This window comes from Phyllobates terribilis, unplaced genomic scaffold (assembly GCF_046119375.1).
Source record: "Phyllobates terribilis strain yellow unplaced genomic scaffold, ASM4611937v1 Scaffold_3__8_contigs__length_932513732, whole genome shotgun sequence".
NCBI classification, from domain to species: domain Eukaryota; kingdom Metazoa; phylum Chordata; class Amphibia; order Anura; family Dendrobatidae; genus Phyllobates; species Phyllobates terribilis.
The window spans coordinates 556,922,132-556,943,688 of NW_027362763.1; positions in this window are offsets into that span (position 1 = coordinate 556,922,132).

Sequence of the window (21,557 nt, forward strand, 5' to 3'; positions counted from 1 at the left end):
AACACCATATCAAGAAAGAGCAGGAGGAAGACGCCGTTAAGTGCGGCCGAGAAGTGATGTAAATAGTTACCCAATCGGGGTATAAAGGAACTGAAACTGGAACTGTTGCTGCTGCTAAAATAGTCCCCGTTGGGACCAGTGAACTGTTTTACCCGTTAACCCCTTCATCCTACAGGCTGAGGACTGTGAGCAGCCATTCCCTTTCCTCTAACTGGCCGAGGACTGAGAGCGGCCAACTTCCCCTGTATATAGTTGCGCGTCCTAAAGCGCCCCTACCGGTTTTATAGGAAAACCAGTTTTTTCTAAGAGACTGTCGCATTTTTCCCGGACACACGTTGCACAGTGTCCGGAGGAGGAACCAGAGACAAGAGAAGTCTACGAGAATGTTATATGAAAAGTTTTATATATATAGTGTTTTATATGTTTTATATGTTTATATGGGAAAAAAAAAAAAAAAATTGTATGTTTTGGTGTTTTATGTCTTTACAGCCCGAGGACGTGCTGTGATTTACCAGGGGGGAATGTAGCACCCTGAGGATTCGGCTGCTACAGGGGTATTGCACCTCAACCCAGAGGTGTGATATTCCACTCCCGGGTAAGGATGGAGTGTGGAACTGAGCTCAGATAGACTGCATGCACTACATACATCCCATTCCAGAGGAGCAGGCCGACGGTACTCCCACTTAGAAATGTGCAGGTACAACCGAGCCTGTTCCTGGCTGGAGTGGGAGGGGGGTGGTACATCCCATGTAGTGTAGGGGCAGATAGGGGGAGCAGTCTGGGTAGTGATAGGAGCTCATTGGGTGCTGGTCACTTGAGCTCACACATAGAGGGATATATAAGGAGGGCACCAACTAGAATCAGGGTCAGACGCAGAGAGTCAGTCAGCTGCAGAGGACAAGTCAGATGCAGAGAGCAGGAAACAGCAGCCCTGGAGAGAGAGGAGAAAGAAAGAGAAAGACCCAGAGGGGGAAGACTGAAGGGACCCAAGAACCCAAATTAGAGCACCGGGTGAGGAGTCAGCATCAGGGTACCGGAACCCAAGCTGGTGGGGGCAAAAACAATCCCTAGCCAGAGACCGGAGATCGTGGGCAGCGTTTGCCACGGTCACCCACCATATTCACCCCGAAGGCAAACCACATGAAGGGTCAGGGAACCCAGGGCCAAGGGTGTCCCAAAAGAAGGCCCGAGGGAGCTGGACCTAGGTGAATCACTGGTGGGGACGGCTGAAGAAAGGACAGAGGGAGAGCTCAGGGCCACGCTCCGGACTTGTTTGGGGGTTGGCTGGATCCAGGACCTGGTGGACGCAGCACGGCTCGGGTGGTCACTAGCAGCTGGAGTGACCGGAACATCAGCAGTAAGTAAACACTCTTAACTGCACAACCCGAGTCTGTCTTCATTGCCGGCTGCACCGCACCACCACAACCCCCATCCTCTGCGCCTGTCCCCTCTGAGGCTATACCCCTCCCGTTGGGGGTTATCCCACCAAGCTGCGCATCCACCATCAGCCTCAGCGGACCCTGCTGCAGCGGCGGCCACAGTGACCGCATCACAACGGGTGGCGTAGTCGACACAAAAGAACTTTAGTAACATCTGTAAAGCTGCCACATAACACTGAGCTTGACGCCCTGGGCACGGGGCCGGGTCACAGCCGCTCGGAGACTACAACCCCCCATCTGATCCGGTGCCGGGTATTCCCCTCAAAAAGGAATATGTCCCAGGGGGCGCGTCATTTACATCATTGACCCTGGACCTTATTCTCCTGTCCACACGAACAGCTAACTGCATAGCTTCTTGCAGAGTCTCAGGTGCAGGGAATGCAATTAGCAAATCCTAAACCCTTTCACTCAGACCAGCAAGAAATAAACTTTTCAGCGCCGAATCATTCCACTTAACTTCGGAAGCCCATCTCCTGAAGTGTGTGCAATAAATTTCAACATCATCTGACCCCTGATTCAAACGTCTAAGTTCTGATTCAGCAGATGAGATTCGATCAGGATTGTCATATAATAGCCCCGTAGCAGAAAAAAATTCCTCAACAGAACTTAAACACGGATCATTAGGTTAGAGAGAAAAGGCCCAACCCTGTGGTTCTTTGTGCAAAAGTGACATAATAAAACCAATGCGCTGTGATTCATTCCCAGAGGACCTTGGTCTCAAACGAAAATATAACAAACAAGCATTTTTAAAGGAAAAAAAAATCTTGCTGTTTACCATAAAAAATATCAGGCAGTCCTACCTTCGGTTCCACAAAATGTGCTCCAGGACAGCTAATCACGTGTTGCTGAAGCTCGGCCACCTCCAGAGACAATCCCTGCAGGCGTTGAGCCAACTCCTGGATGGAAACCATATTGATCCCCGAATTTCTTTCCTTTTAGTTGTTTTTTTTGGGCTGGAATTACTGTTATGATCTGCAACATAAACTAAGGAAAGAATGGGAAAAGCTGTCCCTACAGTAAGACTAAGCTGAATCCCTACGATGTAGCGGGCAGCCTGTTCCTTGTGAACAGACCCGCCTTCGTCCTCGGCTAGTCTGAACGGAGACCTATAGAATAAAGGGAGGGGTCCCTAAAAGAACTAAGGACTGGGACAAAAATGGGACACCTCCTAACAGAAGTTGTTGCAGAGCAAAAAGACAAACTGACAAAAAGTACTAGAGGTCCCAGAGGACCAAGCAAACTAGACAGAGATAGGTATCGAAGCACCTGGCTAGAGAGACAGGCAAAAAACACTGAAGTCCAGCAAAGCCAGAAGGGCGGAGCTGGAATATATAGGCAGCTGGTCACGTGACCGCAAAACACAAGATAGCAAAAAGTAACAGGAGGGTTCTAACATCTCCCCCGCTCAAGAGCTCCATAGCAGCTGCAAAGTTAGCGCTATCATGAGCTCTCCTGAGGTAGAAGCCAGGGCACACCAGAGAATTCTCTGGTGGGACCGTCCAACCCTGCCGAGAAGCAGCCCTGGCTAAGAAAAGTGTGGGGGAAGGTTCCTGGACACTCTATGGCTGTTTTGTAATGTGGATCGGACGTGCTTATGCATGTTATTTCTCAAACTGCATTGCAGATCAGGCCATTGCCCAACTCTGTAGTCATGAAATTAAATGCGCAAAGAAAGATGTTTGTGTGTCAAAGCACCACCGACAAGTGCGAGTTGAAGTTGGACGGGCTGCCATTGCTTCTGCAAAAGCTGCTTTAGAGGACTTCCTGGGAGAAATGACACCCAGAGTAGATACGGTTTCCCTCTATGCCAGTCCTTTCACCAAGCTAAAGAATATGGCTGTGGTGAAATACAACTCTCAGCAAAAAAAGCTGTGGACAGGCCCCGTACCATCCCTTGCCACATTCACCTGTCCACGTGTTTGTGGTAAGGCGGTCCTTCCCAGTAAGTGCACTGGGGAGGGCACGGGTAATGTTGTAGGACCCGTGCTTGTGGAAGGCGGAGACGACACCGGGAGAAACAGTGGCTGCTGTGGACCGAGTATGGACATCCGGCCGCCGCCGGCATGAGGTTATGAAAAGCTTCCGCCTCCACTAACCTAAAAGGCCACATTTAAAGTGAAAGCAGCTTTAGAGGACTTCCTGGGAGAAATCACAGCTGGGTAGATATGGTTTCTGAGGTCCTTTCACCAAGCTAAAGAATATGGCTGTGATGAAATACAACTCAGCAAAAAAAGCTGTGGACTGGCTCCGTACCGTCCCTGGCCACATTCACCTGTCCACGTGTTTGTGGTTAGGCGGTCCTTCCCAGTAAGTGCAATGGGGAGGGCACGGGTAATGTTGTGGGACCCGTGCTTGTGGAAGGCGGAGACGAAATCGGGAGAAACAGTGGCGGCTGGGGACCGAGTATGGACACCCGGCCGCCGCCAGCATGAGGTTGTGAAAAGCTTTCGCCTCCACGAGCCTAAAAGGCCACATTTCAAGTGAAAGCAGCTTTAGAGGACTTCCTGGGAGAAATGACAGCTGGGTAGATATGGTTTCCCAAGTCTTTTCACCAAGCTAAAGAATATGGCTGTGGTGAAATACAATTCTCAGCAAAAAAAGCTGTGGACTGGCTCCGTACTGTCCCTGGCCACATTCACCTGTCCACGTGTTTGTGGTTAGGCGGTCCTTCCCAGTAAGTGCACTGGGGAGGGCACGGGTAATGTTGTGGGACCCGTGCTTGTGGAAGGCGGAGACGACACCGGGAGGAACAGTGGCGACTGGGGGCCGAGTATGGACATCCGGCCACCGCCGGCATAAGGTTATGAAAAGCTTCCACCTCCACTAGCCTAAAAGGCCACATTTCAAGTGAAAGCAGCTTTAGAGGACTTCCTGGGAGAAATGACAGCTGGGTAGATATGGTGTAACACGGGTACTTTAGATGCAGTGACATAGAAACACAGAGCAGCCAATACGGGGTTAATAAACAGGGGAGGTTAATGATAACAGGGTCAACCTCCACGCAGGGAGTAACAGGGGAAAAAACAAGGGAAGTAGCAGGTAAAAGTCTATTACTGACTGTTCACAGTTTAACTAGATGTAGCAGAGTGAAACTTGTTGTAATAAACAGTTTTTTCACTTAGCTGACTCTTGCTCCTCACAAGGCAGTTGCCAGCTGATGCCCGTGTTGATTTTTTCAGGAGTCCCCGCCCAAACAATGCTCCGTCTTCTGGCGGCAGCGGGCGGTCTCCGGTTTTACCCGCTGAGCCCCTAGTCCATAACACGGCACCTCACGTCCTCGCTCCACGGACCCAGCATCTCTTCTCCCTCTAGTCAGCTTGACTCCTCCGGTCCACTGCACTCGGATCTTGATCCAAGTACTGGAGCCAGGAGCCTGGACCCTCTCACACTGCTCTGCTGAGCAGGACCCAGCTCCGCTTTTCCGCGCAAACGTGCGCGTCTCTTCCTCTCTCTAGCCACGCCACCAGTTCCCTGGTCACCTGATCTCCCAGCTCTCACTCTGGACACGCCCCCAGCTTCACAGTCACCTGACTCCTGTGCTCGCAGTCTGTCTTCCCCCTGCAACCAGAGGCACGGCCCCGGCAGTTCTGGATCCCTTGCTCTGAAAGTACTTACACCCCGGTCTTCCCCCTCACACTCCCGCTCTCCTTTAACTCGCGATTCCACGGGCGAGTTCCTTCATCAAATGCTCAAATTCTTGGACTTCCTGTACGATACGGTACCATATGAATTGATCTTGTCCCAGGGGCGTTAGTCAGGCCGAAGGGCATCCGATTGAACTTGAACAGTCCCAACGGTAATGGCTTCAGTGCAACCAAAATCATCCTCATGGCGAGCAAAGACTTCCTGGTATCGCTCCAGCACCTCCTCAACTTGCTGCACCTGTCAAGGTGTAAGTCCCGTCAATTCAGCCCTCATTCGTTCTAGGATTCTTCGTCCCCCCTTCGCACTAGCCCGGTGGGATTCCGGCAGCAAGGTGACCGCCAGAGTCCAGGGGTCTCCTCGTACAGCGGACAGCTGTACCACATCAGGTCGCACCAACTTCTCTGGCATTTCCAGAATCTGGGCTATTTCCACCCTGGGAGGGAGTGGGAGATCATCTTCGCCCAGATTAACACACCGCACTATAACATCGCCACCCTGGACGGTGGCCAGTGTCCGAGCCACCAAGAGTCCAGGAGGTACTTTGTCCATCGATGTTGGTTCTATCTGAACTTCGACCCCCTCAAGAGGTGTGCAGGCCCGGCGGGTAACATGAGTACAGTTTGTCTGGGCGGTAAGGTAAGCGCCGTAGCTGCTGGCACTATTATTTTCCCCAGGATCTTATCATCACTCGACTTCTCCAGAGCCTGGGCAGCTCGGATTAGTTGTTGAAAGACCCTCCTTTGGTGAGTTTGCTGGTCCCACTGGTCAAGAGGAATCTCCTTCAGCTCACTAAGCAGGATTTGCCCAATCTCTTCCAGCACATTCATTACGAGGGTCACCGGGGGTCCTCTTCCGGTTCCCCCTGCGACCAGGACGACTCCTTTTTTTCCCCACATCTTTTCCACACACTCGGATCCTCATCCACACCACACCTGCGACCGGGATGGGTAATTTATTAGCTGCCGTGAGTCTAATTACTGGTCCCCATTCAGGCCGCGCTATCTCTGGAAATCGCTATTGAAAGTTGGCTTCTGTCATCGTAGTCACGTGGGATCCCATGTCAATCAGACAGTGAACAGCCCGACCGCTTATTTCGGCCCAGACAGTCGGGCTGGTGGAAACCAGGTCCTTGGGACTTCCTCTTTTTCTTTTCCCTTCCTCAGGCTTCGGGCTGCGTCCCCCAAACACGGAGCCCGCTAGTTTAACGGCTGCCGCGACAGGGGCCGCCCTCGGCTAGCACAGCCCCTGGCGTAATGTCCTGCGCCTCCGCATATCCAGCAGACCATGTCTCTGTCTGTGTAGGGCTGCCTCACTTCTCTACAGAACTCTTCTGCAGGGCAGGGCCTGAATTCAATTCTTTCCATAACTGGGGCAATCGATCTGGGGATCTCTGGTGTCGGGGCAGTGATCATCTTGAGACTGGACCATTCATCCCGCATCTCCTGTATCTCCTTTCGCATCTCTCGAGCCCATTCTGGTTCAGTTGCAGGTGGGGTGGGTACCTCGTTAATCCGGACCATCCCTGCCAGGGCCGTCACCCCCATCTCCTGCTCTCTCACACATGCCTCTGCCCCCACCTCTAGAAAAGTCATACGTGGGTTGGCCCGCAGGCGCTCCCGCAAGGCCTGCTTCAGCTGCACAACCCTGAGGCCTGCCACAAACTGGTCCCTTAAGATCACGTCAGGGGGGCCCATTCTCAAATTCCCCATGTCATCTTTTCTAGTGATATAGGCATGCACCCTGTGTAAGGCATTAACATACTGCGTCACATTCTCCCCCTCCTGCTGCACTTGGTGAAACAGCTGTATCCCCAGCTCTCCTACATTGGTGAGATCCCCATGCATCTCCTCCAGTATCCGCACCACTTTTTCTACAGTATCCCGGTCATGGGAAGGGCGGTACATCACGGATAGTGGGGCCTCGCCGTCCAGGGCCAGTAAGGCTATTTTGGCTTGCATAGCTGGGGTCATCGGATGCATACGTAACATACTCCTAACTCTCTCAATCCAGTCCCACAGCATCATATTGTCCCCGGTGAACTTTGGGAGATTGCTGAGCATGGCCCCCAGCGGCAAGCTAGATTTAGGAGCTCCCAGGATGGGCTGCTCTGCAGTGTCTGTGTCTAACGACTGCATCCTGCCGACTATGCCAAATGTAACACGGGTACTTTAGATGCAGTGACACAGAAACACAGAGCAGCCAATACGGGGTGAATAAACAAGGGAGGTTTATGATAACAGGGTCAACCTCCACGCAGGGAGTAACAGGGGAAAAAACAAGGGAAGTCGCAGGTAAAAGTCTATTACTGACAGTTCACAGTTTAACTACCGTATTTTTCGGACTATAAGACACACCGGACCATAAGACGCACCTAGGTTTTAAAGGAGGAAAAAAAATAAAAAATTTAAGCCAAAAATGTGTTCATGATGCACTTTTAAGGGGGAGGGGGTCTTCTGCTGACACTGATATAGGGGTAATGTCCCCCAATTCTGACAATATCCCCCATCCTGGTATATATGCCCCCCCTTCCTTTTATACGTGGTCCCCATCCCCATCCTGGTATGCCTGGCATCCCTCCATCCTGGTATGCATGGAACTCCTCCATCCTGGTATGCATGGAACCCCTCATCCTTATCCTGGTATGCATGGCACCCCTCATCCCTGTCCTGGTATGCATGGCACCCCTAATCCCCATCCTGATATGCATGGCACCCCTAATCCCTATCCTGGTATGCATGGCACCCCTAATCCCTATCCTGGTATGCATGGCACCCATCATCCTTACCCTGGTATGTATGGCCCCCTCATCCTTATCCTAGTATGCATGGTCCCCCTAATCCCCATCATGCTGCACATAAAAAAAAAAATAAACACTCCTACTCACCTTTCTTCTCTCCTCCAGCGCTGCGTCCTGTCTGCCTGCACTGATCTCTCCATGTGAGCTGCGCATGACGTCACTGCCATGCGTGGCTCACAAGGAGAGATCAGCTGCCGGAAGTCACTGTTCCCCACGCCGGGACTGTGTGCGCAGGGAGCAGTGACTTCACTCTCCTTCATAGCCGGCACACAGTGTAGTCACGCTGCGGCTCCTGCTGCTGCCGGGCTATCTCGTGTGCCCGCTTATTAAAGGGCATGAATATTCACCCCCTCCCCACGCCCATGGGCATGGAGAGAGGTTGAATATTCATGCCCTTTAACAGCGGGCACAGGCGATTCCGGCAGCGCGGCTACACTGTGTGCTGTTATTAAGGAGCATGAATATTCATTTTCTTTAGCAGCGGGGACAGTGTAGGCTGCAGCAGGTGGCTGCTGCCTCCTGTGCCCCTCTCCTCCGCCGCTACCACTCCCCCCACACCTCACATATATATACATCCCCCCCAACATTCATAACTATAAGACGCACCCCCCATTTTCCTCCAAAATTTTAGAGAAAAAAAGTGCATCTTATAGTCCGAAAAATACGGTAGATGTAGCAGAGTCGAACCGGTTGTAATCAACCGTTTTTTCACTTAGCTGACTCTTGCTCCTCACAAGGCAGTTGCCAGCTGATGGACCCTCTCACACTGCTCTGCTGAGCAGGACCCAGCTCCGCTTTTCCGTGCAAACGTGCTCGTCTCTTCCTCTCTCTAGCCACGCTACCAGTTCACCAGTCACCTGACCTCCCTGCTCTCACTCTGGACATGCCCCCAGCTTCCCAGTCACCTGACTCCTGTGCTCGCAGTCTGTCTTCCCCCTGCAACTAGAGGCACGGCCACGGCAGTTCCGGATCCCTTGCTCTGAAAGTACTTACACCCCGGTCTTCCCCCTTACAATGGTTTCCCAAGTCCTTTCACCAAGCTAAAGAATATGGCTGTGGTGAAATACAACTCAGCAAAAAAAGCTGTGGACTGGCTCAGTACCGTCCCTGACCACATTCCCCTGTCAATGTGTTTGTGGTTAGGCGGTCCTTCCCAATAAGTGCACTGGGGAGGGCACGGGTAATGTTGTGGGACCCGTGCTTGTGGAAGGCGGAGATGACACCGGGAGAAACAGTGGCGGCTGGGGACCGAGTATGGACACCTGGCCACCGCTGGCATGAGGCTATGAAAGGCCTCCGCCTCCACGAGCCTAAAAGGTCACATTTCAAGTGAAAGCAGCTTTAGAGGACTTCCTGGGAGAAATGACAGCTGGGTAGATATGGTTTCCCAAGTCCTTTCACCAAGCTAAAGAATATAGCTGTGGTGAAATACAACTCAGCAAAAAAAGCTGTGGACTGGCTCCGTACCATCCCTGGCCACATTCACCTGTCCACGTGTTTGTGGTTAGGCGGTCCTTCCCAGTAAGTGCACTGGGGAGGGCACGGGTAATGTTTTGGGACCCGTGTTTGTGGAAGGCGGAGACGACACTGGGAGAAACAGTGGCGGCTGGGGACCGAGTATGGACACCCGGCCACCGCTGGCATGAGGTTATGAAAAGCCTCCACCTCCTCGAGCCTAAAAGGCCACATTTCAAGTGCAAGCAGCTGTCAAAAATTTGGCAGTATAGTATTGCAGCCTGTGGGAGGGTGGGTGGCTGGCTGCATACTTGCGCTTGTGTGTCACCCTGGCCTGGATGCCACAAATATAATAAAGCTGTGTCTGAGAGCAAGGGGGAGGTTCTCTGGTCAGGGGAACATTAGCATGCAATACCTCCTGTCACAGGCCAGTAGGGGGAGCAGGCTGCCCCTATAAAAGCTGGAACTGGGGGCAGGGTTAGGGAGAACTGGACGACCTGTCTCAGGACTGAGAGGTGTCCCAGAGCAGTGAGGGACAGTTGTATTGTAGCCTAAGAGGACGTGTGGCAGTAGGAGAGCTATAAGCCAGGGACCAGAGGTGAAGTACACCTGTCCTGGCAGAAAAAGAACCAAATTTACCAGACTTTGGAGTCTGAGGCTGTGAGGATTCCACATCCTACAGCAGATAACCAGTCCGCAGGGGACTGTACGTTCCTTGGCCTAAGAAGCCCGGAGGCTCCGCCACAGCAGAAGGGACCAGCAGAGCCGTACCAGGCCGGGAGTAGAAAGGAACCCACGTTGCAAACCATACGGGCGAGAGGACACGGTGAGCTCGGGACCGTGGGCTGTTACCCTACCAGGAGGAGATAGCCAGAAGGAGCGCAGAGAGCACGGTAGGCCTACACCCTCACCCTGACCAGGGCCAATTTCCCAATTGCTCTCAGACATCCAGGTCCCCTCCTAGCTGGGACTGTTTGTGGGTCAGTTCACCTGTTCTAGTAAAGACCCTGGACTGCAACCTGTTGTCTGTGTGCTCCTTGCTCCTCCAGCACTAACAGTACTGGGATGCCCTACACCATCACCCCATCTTCCATTATACTGCCCTGGGGCCGCACTCTTCCTGTGGGGAGTCACACTATCCCAGCTGCATACATAATCAGCCCCAGCGGTCTACCTGGCAGCGGCGGTCCGCACTGACCGCAATCCACGGGTGGCGTAGTCGGACACACCAACAGTGCGTCGCAGACTACCACTGGCCTGACCACCCTGAGCCACGGAATCGGGTAGCCACTACTACCCCCATCGTTCTCCTGTTGCCCGGCTCCGAGTGCCCCACGGCCCAGGGGGCGAGTCAGCTTTGGCGTAGTCGGCAGGATAGTAACCAACCCGCCACAAACAGGTATTGCGTGCCTGAAAAAAAAGACTGTACACGCATCTGAAAAGAGGTTTCCCGCCATCCGGAGCCGTTTCCCGCCATTTCCAGCGGTCTCCCGCCATCTTCCGTCGGTTCCTGCCATCTTCAGCCGTTTTCAGACGGCAGCAGATAGAACTGTCTAGTGGTGAGATCGGTAGCGTAAGACTGAGTGACCCATTCCCCATTTCCATGCCTCCCAAAAGTGAAATGATGATCTGGTGTCGGACTGCAATCGGGTTGAGAGGTAGAGACTACCAAGCCATGGTAGAACCCGTGTACTCGGACAGCAGGCCCACCATTTTGACAGCCCGGGGAGTGGTTGATGTCCATCATGGGAGGGTGCCCGTTCGCATTCTCAACATTGGGGAGAGAAAGGTACACTTACCCAGGTACGCTACACTTGCCAAACTGTTTGTTGTCGAACACAAAGCTATCAGGGCCGTGGAGCCTTTGCCTCCATCTCCTCAGGCGGAGGGTAATGGCTCCAGAAACAAAAGGAGGACTGGTGCCAGAAACTCCATGTGGGTGCTGACTCCACTCCCCTGCACCAAAAACAAGGAGTCTACCGGGTGGTACAGGAGTACGAGAGAGTCTTTAGTAAGCAACCGCTGGACTTCGGCAGAGTAAAAGGGATAGAACACCACATCCCCACAGGGAGCCACCCACCAATAAAAGAGAGACACATTATCAGAACGCCAAGGGTATGCTGCGGGAAATGAAAGAAGCTGGGGTCATTAGAGATAGCTGTAGCCCCTGGGCAGCCCCCCTGGTTCTGGTAAAAAAGAAGACGGCACCATGAGAATGTGCGTGGACTATAGACAAATCAACCGAATCACCCACAAAGACACATATCCGCTGCCTAGAATAGAGGAGTCTTTAGCCGCACTAAAATCAGCTAACTTCTTTTCTACTTTGGACCTTACTAGCGGGTACTGGCAGGTTCCTGTGGCAGAGGCTGACAAGGAGAAGACCGCCTTCACCACCCTGATGGGACTGAGCGAGTTCAACTGTATGCCCTTCGGGCTCTGCAACACACCAGGGACCTTCCAGAGGCTGATGGAATGCTGTCTAGGGTACCGAAACTTCGAGACGGTCCTCCTTTACCTGGACGACGTGATCGTCTATTCGAAGACTTACGAGGACCATCTAAAGCACCTGGCCGAGGTGTTCGAAGCCCTGGCAGGCTATGGCCTGAAGGTGAAACCATCGAAGTGTCACCTACTGAAACCAAAGGTCCAGTACCTAGGGCACATGGTAAGTGCGGAAGGAGTAGCCCCCGACCCTGACAAGGTCACGGCAATCAAGAGCTGGCCAAGCCCCTCGAACATCAAAGAAGTGAGGCAGTTCCTCGGGTTGGTAGGCTACTACCGAAGGTTCATCCCCGGGTTCACAAAGATGGCAGCTCCTATTCAGGACCTCCTGATAGGACAGTCTAAGTCCAGAAGCCAAAAGCCACCCTTCAAGTGGGATAAACCGGAAGAGGAGTCCTTCTGCCAGTTGAAGATGGCCCTCACGGGGGATGAGATCCTGGCCTACCCCGATTATGGTCAGCCTTTTATCCTCCACACAGACGGCAGTAATGTGGGGCTGGGAGCCGTACTGTCACAGAACCAACAGGGCAGAGAAAGGGTAATCGCATATGCCAGCCGGAAGCTGAGGCCCACCGAGAGGAACCCGGAGAATTATAGCTCCTTCAAGCTAGAATTCTTGGCGGTGGTGTGGGCCGTCACAGAACGGTTTAAGCATTACCTGGCCTCCGCAAAGTTCACCGTGTACACGGACAACAACCCGTTGACACATCTGGACAATGCAAGATTTGGTGCCCTAGAACAGCGGTGGATGGCCCGGCTATCCAATTATGACTTCGTGATCAAGTACCGGGCAGGCAAAACCAATGCCAACGCTGACGCCCTATTGAGAATGCCTCACTTACCTGAAGGTGACGAAGACCCGGAAGAGCTGGAGGAGGTAGAACTCCCCGCGTTTCACCGGTATGGAGCCGCTCAATACTCCCACCGTGTGAAGGAGGAGGATTTAACAACCGTTATGATCAATCCCCTACCTCACCACAGCTAGGCCGAGACCCAAGATAGTGACCCTGCAATCCGCCTGGTGAAAGATCTGCTGACCCAGGATGAATCCCGCTTAGGTCCGGATGCTCCAGAGGAAGCCAAGCAGCTATGGAAAGAGAAGAGCAAGCTGTTCCTCTATGAAGGCAAGCTGTACAGACGACTTGTCAACCACCGGACACACGAGCTGACCTGGCAAGTCGTGGTCCCAAGGCGGGATGCAGCTATGGTCCTGGGGGCTTGCCATGACAGAGTGGGGCACTTCGGTTGGAAGAAATTGGAGTTCCTGCTAAGAGGACGGTTCTTTTGGGTCGGCATGAGAGGGGCTGTAGAGAAGTGGTGCAGAGACTGTGGCCCTTGTAACTTAAGGAGAAAAGACCGCACCAGCCAGAAGACACCCTTGAAGCTCATCGTCACCCAGCAGCCTCTTGAGCTGGTAGCTCTGGACCACGTCAAATTGGCTCCAAGCCGGTCAGGATACATCTACGCCCTGACAATCGTGGACCACTATTCCCGTTTTCTAGTGGTGGTCCCGGTGAAAGACTTGACAGCCCAAACGGCGGCCAGGGCCTTCCAGCAATACTTCTGCCGTCCACACGGGTATCCGGAACAGGTCCTGACGGACCAGGGTCCAGCGTTCGAAGCTGAAATCTTCCAAGAATTCTGCAACCTCTATGCCTGTAAGAAGATTCGGACAACACCTTACCACCCACAAACCAACGGGATGTGTGAGAAAATGAACAATATAGTCATTGATCTCCTGAAGACGTTGCCCCTGGAGGAATGCAGCCTGTGGCCAGAAAAACTGCCGGATCTAATAGACTTATACAACCATATCCCGGTGAATGCTGCAAACTGCACCCCGGCTTACCTGATGCGAGCTAGACCAGGTAAGCTGCCCGTAGACCTGGAGATGGGAGTCCTAACACCTGAGGACACCTCCCTGGATGCGGACTGGGATACGGAAAGGCAACTGCAGTACAAGAAGATACAGGAGAGTGTGGAGAAGAGGCTGGCCCAGGTGAGAGAAAGGCAAGAAAAACTCTTCAACCAACACGCCCCTGCTGGTCCCCTAGAACCTGGTGAGCAGGTCCTGAAGCGAAAGAGAAGGCTTCACAAGTTGGACGACCAGTGGGAAAGGGAACCCTACACCGTACTGCAGTCTGATCACGACAACCCGAAGGTGTGCGTGATCACCAAGGATGGAGGAGAAACCACTAGTACCATCTCCAGAGACCACCTAAAAAGGTGCCCCAAGCAACTCCGTAGTGCAGAAGAGGATCAAAGTGACCTTGAACCCGCAGAGGACAAGGAAGAAATGATCAGCACTGTTCTCGGAGAGTTTCCTCAGTCCTGGACTCGAATAAATGATGCCATAGTGGTACCCGTCCTGCATTTCCTGCAACCGGCTCAGCAACAACCTACACCAGAGCCAGAAGGTGAAGAAGAGCAAGCAGTCCCAGAGGCAGAAGAGCCTGTACCAGCAGCCCAGGAGAGTCAACCCTCTGCTGACAGTGAGCCTGCCATGCCTGCGGTGAGCCAAAGGACCCGCAGACAGCTGCCTGCCCTACCTGTACACCCAGCTGGTAGCTGTACCCCTAACGCTATTGGGGAAAGCCAGGTCGGTCCACCACCAGACAGTGGGTTAAGGAGGTCAACCAGGAGCACAAAGGGGCAGATACCCGCTCGCTGGAGAATACAGGGTGCACTAAAATTCTAAATAACCCTGTTGCCAAATGTTGAAATGTTTGCCAAGTTACCTGCATGATTATTAATAGTGTATTTCAGTTTCTTGCAGTTACCGTACGGACTCAAAGGTTATGGACTTTTAATAACCGGGACTTTGTATGGACTGCGTTCGGAGCCTAACCAAGGAATGAACTAAGACTGTAAAGGACTTGGGGTAGGACAGACCCCCACCTGGTTAAGGCTCCCCGTTGTGTCGGTAATATGGACACCCGGTCACAGACCACACTGTGACCTTAAGAACTCAATCTGTGCGTCACTTTCCTGATAATGTTTTATGGTCATGCATATTGTCTTTGTTTATTGTTGAGTCCCGGAGTACTAAATTTTACTAGGGGGGAATGTGTCACCCTGGCCTGGATGCCACAAATATAATAAAGCTGTGTCTGAGAGCAAGGGGGAGGTTCTCTGGTCAGGGGAACATTAGCATGCAATACTTCCTGTCACAGGCCAGTAGGGGGAGCAGGCTGCCCCTATAAAAGCTGGAACTGGGGGCAGGGTTAGAGAGAACTGGACCACCTGTCTCAGGACTGAGAGGTGTCCCAGAGCAGTGAGGGACAGTTGTATTGTAGCCTAAGAGGACGTGTGGCAGTAGGAGAGCCACAAGCCAGGGACAAGAGGTGAAGTACGCCCGTCCTGGCAGAAAAAGAACCAAATTTACCAGACTTTGGTGTCTGAGGCTGTGAGGATTCCACGTCCTACAGCAGATAACCAGTCCGCAGGGGACTGTACGTTCCTTGGCCTAAGAAGCCCGGAGGCTCCGCCACAGCAGAAGGGACCAGCAGAGCCGTACCAGGCCGGGAGTAAAGAGGAACCCACGTTGCAAACCATACGGGCGAGAGGACACTGTGAGCTCGGGACCGTGGGCTGTTACCCTACCAGGAGGAAATAGCCAGAAGGAGCGCAGAGAGCATGATAGGCCTACACCCTCACCCTGACCAGGGCCAATTTCCCAATTGCTCTCAGACATCCAGGTCCCCTCCTAGTTGGGACTGTTTGTGGGTCAGTTCACCTGTTCTAGTAAAGACCCTGGACTGCAACCTGTTGTCTGTGTGCTCCTTACTCCTCCAGCACTAACAGTACTGGGACGCCCTACACCATCACCCCATCTTCCATTATACTGCCCTGGGGCCGCACTCTTCCCGTGGGGAGTCACACTATCCCAGCTGCATACATCATCAGCCCCAGCGGTCTACCTGGCAGCGGTGGTCCGCACTGACCGCAATCCACGGGTGGCGTAGTCGGACACACCAACAGCGCGTCGCAGACTACCACTGGCCTGACCACCCTGAGCCACGGAACCGGGTAGCCACTACTACCCCCATCGTTCTCCTGTTGCCCGGCTCCGAGTGCCCCACGGCCCAGGGGGCGAGTCACTTGCATTCCAAGGAATGGGGTAGGGACAACTGAACACTGCACCAAGGATCACTTATCATGGGCACACTTTTTGGCAGTGACCTGGGAGTCAGAGATGCTTCCAGAGGACTTCCCCATGCTTTTCCCATGTCTTTTCAGCACTGTGTGCATGTGTCGGATGATGTGTCACACACCACATGGCCAGATAAGGTTGTAAAAGGTTAAAATGACATTTCCTGGTGAATGCATTTGTCTTGGTTGAAAGCAATGCAAAAAGTGCATCAAAAACGCTACGTGTGAACATAGCCCAAGGTGTGGAGGAGTATTTTTGTTTTTGGTTATTTATTTTGCCTTATATACAAGTCATTACCCTGGAAAGGATGTTCCTTAACATATTTCCCAGGAAAATCCATTTTGGTTTCGTTTTTGTATGTTTTATTGTGAGTCCGTAAAAGTGGCGTAATACCTCTGACAACATTGTTGACAGCAGTGACCTGGGAGTCAGAGATGCTTCCAGGGCTCTTCCCCATGCTGTTCCCATGTCATTTGAGCACTGTTCCCATAGATTTGGGCAATTTTAGGCACTCTGCAGACCGCCGGGGGGAGCCGCCTGAAAAATGCTAGAGTTTCCCATAGATTTACATTGGGCTCGTTGCTCGGGTCGAGCACCCGAGTATTCCAATGTGGTACCCGAGCATTTTAGTGCTCGCTCATCACTACTGCTGACTGATCCATTTGTAAGCAGTCAGATGGGTTACAGCAGGGGACATCTTCGGACATTTGAGTATAATGATTTTTTTAACTTTATTCTTATTTTACACCAGGACACAGCGGGAGCAGAATACTACTCTCACCATTGTCCCTTGCTCGCGCTGATCGCAGCGCCAGCAGGTGACAATGATGAGGGCAGCATTCAGCACCCTGCACATGGGAAGAGAGCTAACTGTACACTGTTTCCCAAGCGCTGGTACAAGTGCTCCTTTTCTTTTCTCTTAAACATCTTTTTATTGGAATTTTATAAAAAGGAGTAACAGTTTGAAAAAAATATAACATAGTTTGATAAACAATTCAATAGGATATTGTTACATAGAATGCAAAGAATGATTGAACAGTATTCATTAAATTCAGACAATCCAAAGGGGGTTGCAGATATATAGTTGGATATATAGGAGAGTGGTTACTACCCTAAACATACAGTAGTCAGAAACTGTGATCATTTAGTATGGAAACAATATATCATGTAAATTTAATGTGATAACCTGAGAATAAACGAGTAGGGAATGAACAGTTAGGGATAAGGGGTGGGGGTGGGGGGGGGAACAGTAAGGAGGAGAAAGTGAAAAGTTATTAGGAGATTTTTAAAAGGGGGCAGTGGGATGGAGGTTGGGTTGGGTTAGGTTAACGGTCTAAGATGTCTGAGGTAACGTTGTGCGATCTGTAATGTATCTGCGCCGAGGACACCATAACATCGAGAATTGTTTATGCTTTTCTTCTTCCCAGCGAACCAGTTCTTCAAGTCTATATATTTGCTCCACTTTATTTTCCCAAAGTAAAATATTTGGGGTTTTGTCAGATTTCCACATAGAGGGCACCAGGATTTTGGCTGAGGCGAGGAGCTGTCTAAGAAGAGTTTGTTTTGATTTAGGGTTGTTTTCTGGAAACAGAAAAAGTAGACAGACTTCTGGTGAAGCCAAAAGTTGTAAATTTATTTATTCACAACCTGGATTATTTTTATCCAGAAGGGTTTAATTTTTTGACAGTTCCACCACATATGAAGCATGGTGCCCTCTTCAGAGGAGCATCTCCAGCAGTTAGGATTAAATTCTCTGTTAAATTTGTGGAGTTTTGATGGAGTCATATACCACCTGGAAAGAACTTTATAGCCATTCTCTTGTATTCTGATACATCTAGAGGTAGTTTTTGGCGCCAATAGTATTTTTTTTAACTCAGAAGGGGAGAAGGCTCTGTTCAAGTCTAGCTCCCATTTCGAGATAAAGGGAAGTTTATCAGGGATTCTAGCTGAGCATAATTGTTATTGTAGTATGGATAGCGTTTTTTTTCTAGGGTTCTTTGTTGCAATAAGAGTTTCAAAATCAGTCATTTCCCTGTTATAATTAGGAGTTTTAAATAATAATTTAAGATTGGAAATGAATTTCTGGTAAATGAAGGGGTGGAAAAAAGTTGTGTCCAACAGTTGATTAAGCTCAGCAATGGAAGGAATAACCCCATTGTCAATGATATCTTGAAGTGGTGTTGTTATGTTACGTATTGAATTACAGTACAGACCAAAAGTTTGGACACACCTTCTCATTTATAGATTTTTCTGTATTTTCATGACTATGAAAATTGTACATTCACACTGAAGGCATCAAAACTATGAATTACCACATGTGGAATTATATACTTAACAAAAAAGTGTGAAACAACTGAAAATATGTCTTATATTCTAGGTTCTTCACAGTAGCCACCTTTTGCTTTGATGACTGCTTTTGCACACTCCTGGCATTCTCTTGATGAGCTTCAAGAGGTAGTCACCGGAAATGGTCTTCCAACAATCTTGAAGGAGTTCCCAGAGATGCTTAGCACTTGTTGGCCCTTTTGCCTTCACTCTGCAGTCCAGCTCACCCCAAACCATCTCGATTGGGTTCAGGTCTGGTGACTGTGGAGGCCAGGTCATCTGGCGTAGCCCCCCATCACTCTCCTTCTTGGTCAAATAGCCCTTACACAGCCTGGAGGTGTGTTTGGGGTCATTGTCCCGTTGAAAAATAAATGATGGTCCAACTAAACGCAAACCGGATGGAATAGCATGCCGCTGCAAGATGCTGTGGTAGCCATGCTGGTTCAGTATGCCTTCAATTTTGAATAAATCCCCAACAGTGTCACCAGCAAAGCCCCCCACACCATCACACCTCCTCCTCCATGCTTCACGGTGGGAACCAGGCATGTAGAGTCCATCCGTTCACCTTTTCTGTGTCGCACAAAGACACGGTGGTTGAAACCAAAGATGTCAAATTTGGACTCATCAGACCAAAGCACAGATTTCCACTGGTCTAATGTCCATTCCTTGTGTACTTTAGCCCAAACAAGTCTCTTCTGCTTGTTTCCTGTCCTTAGCAGTGGTTTCCTATCAGCTATTTTACCATGAAGGCCTGCCTCACAAAGTCTCCTCTTAACAGTTGTTGTAGAGATGTGTCTGCTGCTAGAACTCTGTGTGGCATTGACCTGGTCTCTAATCTGAGCTGCTGTTAACCTGCGATTTCTGAGGCTGGTGACTCAGATAAACTTATCCTCAGAAGCAGAGGTGACTCTTGGTCTTCCTTTCCTGGGGCGGTCCTCATGTGAGCCAGTTTCTTTGTAGTGCTTGATAGTTTTTGCAACTGCACTTGGGGACACTTTCAAAGTTTTCCCAATTTTTCACACTGACTGACCTTCATTTTTAAAGTAATGATGGCCACTCATTTTTCTTTACTTAGATGCTTTTTTCTTGCCATAATACAAATTCTAACAGTCTATTCAGTAGGACTATCAGCTGTGTATCCACCTGACTTCTGCACAACACAACTGATGGTCCCAACCCCATTTATAAGGCAAGAAATCCCACTTATTAAACCTGATAGGGCACACCTGTGAAGTGAAAACCATTTCCGGTGACTACCTCTTGAAGCTCATCAAGAGAATGTCAAGAGTGTGCAAAGCAGTCATCAAAGCAAAAGGTGGCTACTTTGAAGAACCTAGAATATAAGACATATTTTCAGTTGTTTCACACTTTTTTGTTAAGTATATAATTCCACATGTGGTAATTCATAGTTTTGATGCCTTCAGTGTGAATGTACAATTTTCATAGTCATGAAAATACAGAAAAATCTTTAAATGAGAAGGTGTGTCCAAACTTTTGGTCTGTACTGTATGTATTGTGGCATTATAAGCAGGAGCGTGAGAGAGTATAAGGTCTCTTACTTGAAGAAGGGGGGAAAGGAATGGAGAGCTTATTTGTCTGATATGAGATTTCGACCAAATTTTATAGGTTGTAGTGGTAAATGGGTTTTTTATTAGCGCATGATTAATACTATTTGTAGCTGAAAAATGAGTTGTCTAAGGAGAAATTTAAGATTTGTTTCTTCAATTTTAATCCACGACTTTTGTGATGGGTGTCTGATCCAATCTAAGATTCTTTGAAGATGGGTGGCTTGTTGGAGTACTTTTAGATCAGGCAGATCAATACCTCCTTCAGAGTGTGGGAGGGATAATATTTGTGGGGCAGGTCTAGGTTTTTGGTTATGCCAAAGAAAACGGCTGAGGAGTCCCTGAGTGTCAGTGAAATAAGAATTAGGCAGATGGATTGGTATGGCTTGTATTATATAGGTTAATTTAGGCCATATCATACATTTAAGTAGGTTTTTCCTGCCTAACTAGGAGAAATATGAGATGTTCCAGTTGGGAATGAGTTTCGAGATATTCTGTAGTAGCAAGGGAAAATTCAGTTTAAAGAGTTCTTGTAAGTTTGGAGAGATTACAACCCCAAGAAAGCGAATTGAGGGGAGGGACCAATTAAAGGGAGACCCGGTTTCCAATTGAGTTTTTTTGTGATTCTGGGATATTTATATTTAGAATTTGAGATTTGCTGAGATTCACTTTGAAATTAGAAAGCGCACCATACTCGTCAAGTAATGTCAAGATAACTGGAACAGCTGTTTTCGGGTTAGAAATCATGACAAGTAGATCATCTGCGTAAGCAGCAACTTTGTGTTCGGTACCTGCACATTTAATGCCTAAGATTTTCTCTTCCTCTCTTAGTTTTTGCAAAACAGGTTCTAATGTGAGAATAAAGAGGAGTGGAGAGAGTGGGCATCCTTGCCTGGTACCATTTGAAATGTTAAAGGATGTGGACAAGTTATCATTGACAAGTACTTTCGCTGTTGGTTTGCTATACATCGATACGATTGCTTCTGTAAATTGTTTGGGGATATTGAATGCTGCCAGAGCTTCACGCATAAACAGCCAATCAACACGGTCGAATTCTTTTTCTCCATCCATACGCAACAGAATTAAAGGTGAGGGTGAAGACCGAGAGAGATGAATTAGTTGGATTACGCGGTGGAAGTTATCTTTACCCTCCCTGCCAGGTGCAAAACCAACTTGGTCAACATTAACAATGTCTGGAAGTAGTGTTCTAAACTTATTAGCAAGGATTTTAGCGAATAATTTTAGGTCTGTGTTTAACAGGGATATGAGCCTATAACTGCTACATAAAGTATTGTCGTTTCTGTCTTTTGGGATTATAGAGATTTTAGCAGAAATTGTTTGTGGGTGGAGAAGAATACCATTAAGTGCTTCATTGAAAAGTTTTAATAAATGAGGGCGAAGAGTTTGGCCAAATTCATTGTAGTAGAGAGAGGAGAGACCGTCTGGTCCAGGTGATTTATTTTTTGGAGTTGAGGTTATTATATCAGCCACTTCTTATTCTGTGATCGGGGAGCAGAGGGTATTTACGTGGGACTCAGAGATCTGTGGAAGTGAAATTGTTTTAAGAAATTTTTGGATTCTATCTCTTTTATCTCCAATAGGTTCTTGGGAGTGCGCTTCTAGGTTGTATAATTTCTCATAGTATTTTTTAAATTCAGATGCTATCTCTTCTG